Source organism: Nelumbo nucifera, chromosome 3 (genome assembly GCF_055504915.1).
Source record: "Nelumbo nucifera cultivar China Antique chromosome 3, China Antique-T2T, whole genome shotgun sequence".
Taxonomy (NCBI): Eukaryota; Viridiplantae; Streptophyta; class Magnoliopsida; order Proteales; family Nelumbonaceae; genus Nelumbo; species Nelumbo nucifera.
In genome coordinates, this window is record NC_142651.1 from 41,382,607 (window position 1) to 41,387,306 (window position 4,700).

A 4,700-nucleotide genomic window follows, 5' to 3' on the forward strand; every position below is an offset into this window, starting at 1 on the left:
TTCATTACCTCTTAATTTCGTGGAATGTAGGTAGTGGTTATGATCGAGACGAGACTCGGGATTCCCTACAAACTTTTCCTACCCGCCGCCGTTAGCTTCTCCATCGTTCCATTCTACTTTCCGCTCGAGACTCGCCGAACTTTGCCCTCGCCCGTCACTCTCACTCTCTCCCTCTTCAACTGGCGGTTTCTAGGTGTCTGGTAAATGAAAAGGAATCAGGAAAACGTTTGATCAAGAAGTAAAATGAGGAACATTGCAAGACAGGATTGTAACTGGATCGTACGATCAAAAGAAAAACATACACAGAAGGAGATTCCTCCTCTTCCTTCTTGGGACATGGCTTCCTTTCTCTTTAATCTCTGCCATCACCTTGTTCGACTCATCGAGCACTTGGCACGATCTTTGGCAGTAGGAGTCTTCAATCACGTAAACAAATCTGGTGTTGGGTGAAGAAGATCCTATAAACACATGACCTAGCACACTCGAATTAAAGCTCAGAAGATTCATGAAAAAAATCAAGAATTCAGAGAGAGACAGAGAGACCTTGCGAGTTGCGACGCATGGTAAGGCAGGGGGTTGCCTGAGCCGTCCATGAGGAGGATCTCTTCCCTATGACCGTCCATATAATTGTCGACCCTAAAAACCAACTTCCCGTCAGAATCGGTCACCGTAAACCCATTACAACTGAACTAGAGTAACTTTCTCCACACAGTCAGCGATCTACGTACACACATCCTCCCGCTCATACTTCCTTCCTTTGTATGCAGCCAAAAGCACAAGAGCAGTCAAGTTTAATAGAATATAGTATCTCTGCCCGAGTCTACCCATTTCACCCAGGCCTATCCTTCTACATTAATGGCTTTAGTAGCATTATATATTCCAAGACCGTCAGCCCAGCCTTTTCCACTACCTGGACGGGGCTCAAACTGTTTGGTTTATATACTTTTCCAGATGTACTAAATAAGATAGACGAGTTTTTCTCTGGTAATTCCGGAATGATTTTCCACTTTTAAATCCATTGTTCCCACCCTCCAACTCAAACGAATTGTCATTTTCATGGGGTGGGAATTTGATCATTCACTAAAGTCCAAATTAATTTGTTTAGTAAAAGGAACCTACTTTTATATTTATTTCCTAAGATTTGTTGCCTCCGATGTTGGGAGTCAAAAAGAAGCTTTTCAAATTGAACCTATTTCTCATCATGAATTAGTTCCAATATTGCTGCTGAAGTAAATCCAATCAATATTTTTTTTAATAAAAATGTATACCATAAACTACTGTACATATACTTGGATTTGCAAGGTGGATTTATTGATTTGAGGTAGTTCACTGGTAATATATTAAATAGGTAAAAAGCTATATGATCATATAAAGCAAGAAAGGGCATTAGAAATGCCTAACAATGCACAAGGTAGCTTTAACTACCTTCTAGTTAAGGCTGTATTTGGTTGCAATACAAATAAATTTATGCTGATGCAAAACTATGACAGTGCAAATGATTTGAGTGTATGTTCTGACTTGTTTTCTTTTAAATTTTAGCTTATTTTGTTTGGTTGCAGTACAAATGAAGTAAATAAAGACATGAAGCAGAATAAAACAAAATTAAATGAGAATTTGTATTTTTTACTTTTGCACTCACATACATTTGTACTGGTGCAAATAAAATTGCACTGCAACCAAACACAATTTAAGTACAAGGTCCTTGCAATTTACACTAAAAATGACCAGCAAGTAGCAACTATCTGGGTGACAGAAATGAGATTGGATGACTTGATGAAATATTACGCCAAGTTTGCTGTCAGTCTCGGATAAAATCTGTGTTAATAGGCCGAATTGGCTGGTTGTGAGCCCAAAGCTAAGTCTTTGCTCAAGGGCCTAAAGATGTTTGCTGGATATCATCCATCATTGCAGGGTAGCAGATTAGCAGTGTTTTAAAAATTGACTTGGAGGTCGAATCATTTTTGTCTATATATATATATATATATATATATATATATATATATATATATATATATATATATATATATATATATATATATATATATATATATGTATAAATACATATTTTCTCTATCAGTAATGTATAATTATGTTTCAGATATAATATATGTATTATTTTATATATAATTTATGTTTTTAATTCAGCTTTTATTTTTTTATTTATAAAAAAAATATTACAAATTGCAACTTGAGATCAGAAAATGTTTTTTTTTTGCAAAAATAGTAGGGCAAAGTTATGGCCTCCGAAAGTTTGTATGCATTTAGTGTGCAACCCACAACCTAATGACCAAGTTGAACAGGTTGACGATTGAATCACCCAGGTTGGACGGTTTTTTACCATGTCAAAGGTAGACCTGTTCATGGGCCGGGACGGGCTTTCACTCTGTATTAACAGATTTTTCTAAGGCCCGACCCCGAGCCCGGCCCTCATAAAAAGCCCGAAGCCCAGGCCTAGGCCCGAGCTCGAAATGTATCCCATGTTGTTACTACTGCTGAAGTGGCTGAATAGAGAGAGAGAGAGTGAGAGAGAGAAATTATAAAGAAAAAAATAAAAAAAAATGTATATATTAAATTATATATATTTCAATAAATATTATATTATTTATATATTTTATATAATATATAAAATACATATTATGTATTTTACAAAATATATAATGCTGAGTCGGGTCGGGCCGGGCTTTTTTGACAAATCCCGATCCCGGCCCGTAACACAGTCAGGCTTATTGTGTTAGGCCCGAGGTTAGGCCCGTGGGCCTAATTACATGACCAAGCCCAACTGGGGTGCGGGCCGGGCCGGGCCATCGGGCTACCCGGCCCATGAATATGTCTAGTCAAAGGTTTTTGACTAACTGATGGGTTTTAACAGAACCGGACCCACAATCCTTGTTAGGTCAACGACAGGTTGAAAACACTATAGTATAATATTCAACTATTATATTGGGAATGGCAACGAGGCGGAGACTATAATCCACATCCTCATTTCTGCCTACAATCCCTGTTTGGGATAAAAGTTACCTTCCATCCGTGATCCACGACAAAGACAGGTTCCCATGGGGACTTGAATCCTCGAAATTTTTTTAATTAAAAGTATTTTTTGGAAAACAGATTTTCTTAAAATAGAAGAAAAATAATATTTAAAATTTATTTTGATATATATAATATAAATAAAATTATAAATAACATAAATAATGTCAAGGTGGGGTGGGGACTTCACTCTGCACCCTGCCCCCGCCAATGCAATCTCTTATAATATGTAAAAACTGAAACAATGAAGGATGTCTCTTAAAAAAATAAATAAGTAAATAAGGAAGGATGACGTTAGACCATCTAAGGTATAAGCCCTTCAAAAAATAAAAAGCTTTTAGCAGAATAACTTGTACTTTGGTCAGAGAGATGGTAAGCTTTCAACTCGAAAAATTATTGCAGAAAAAAGCTAAAAAAATTAATACAATTTATATCAAAGCCAAGATTAAAAAACTGTAAGGAAAGAAGGTCATGTGAAGCAAGAATATTGACAAAGCAATGTTTAGAAGCAAGTAGCTAATGGAGAAAGATTGATCTGTTAAAAGGATTTCGATGGAGTTTAGAGGAGAAAAAGGTAAGGGCGTCAGGGTAAGGTTTTTAACCAAACTTAAATTATAGAAGATGAGAAAAAGAAATGTGAGGAGGGAGTTTATTGTGGTCTTTTACATTGTTTAGTTTTAAAAATAAATAAATAAAGAGGTTCACCGGTCTTCACTGGTTCACAATGGGCCACTATCAATGGGCTTATATATAGAGGTGTCAATTCACTGGTTTTGGTTTGGACCCCAAAATCAACTTGGATGGACTGGACAGACCAACAAGACATATTGATTTGGATCAATCCAAACTTAATAGTCCAAAATATTTATTGGATTCCAGGTCCATCCCTAATGAATTTATATTGGATTGGATTGAGTTAATATCTAGTAAATTGATAGAAAGTAAGAATATAAGTGTCAATGGACCAGGTTTGAGTGAAATAATACAAATTCAAACAAACTTAATTGAATGACTAGACATTAAATTAGACCTGTCCAAAATAATCTAAAATATTCATTAAATTGGATTGGACCGGATCCATTTGTAAAGAACTCACATTAGAGTAGATCGGATTTAATTGACACCCCTACTTTTGCATAACGCATGTTGAACACGCTGGATAGCTAATGTTTATTTTTAATTTTGTTGCAAGAGTATAAATGTAAAAAATAAGTGGGGGTGCTTTCATAAATTTGTCAACACACGAGAGGCACCAACCCAATTTGATTTTGTTAAATGACATCATTTTGATCAGAGATGCAAACGATGAGGATAAATAAAATTCAAATCAGTATGGTCCATAGTTTAGACTTTAGAGTGACAATTGATAGGAAAAAATAAAAATACAACTCTAAAAAAGATAGGCGGCTTGCGGGGAATCCAACTTGATTTATTGTCGTCTGAGGTCTGACCTGCTACAATAACTTGATGGGCTATCCAACTTGGATTTTCTCAGCCCGAATCATATCCAAATCTTCGAGAGTTCAACCCAACCCATGAAGTTCCAAACGAAGCCCAACATCATTATAATTGCATTGCAGTTCTATCAGCCCAAATCCTAATCTTTGAAAAGTTACAGTAATCCAACAGTCAGAAGCTGTGGTGGGATGTGCCTGGACCGCTGGACTAGACCC

The 4,700-nt window shown here is 36.2% G+C and overlaps 1 pseudogene; it reads right to left on the reverse strand.

Annotated features, from left to right (window-relative positions):
• Window positions 1-215: 215 nt before the first annotated feature.
• Window positions 216-828, reverse strand: LOC148801152 (protein LURP-one-related 8-like; annotated as a pseudogene).
• Window positions 829-4,700: the final 3,872 nt, after the last annotated feature.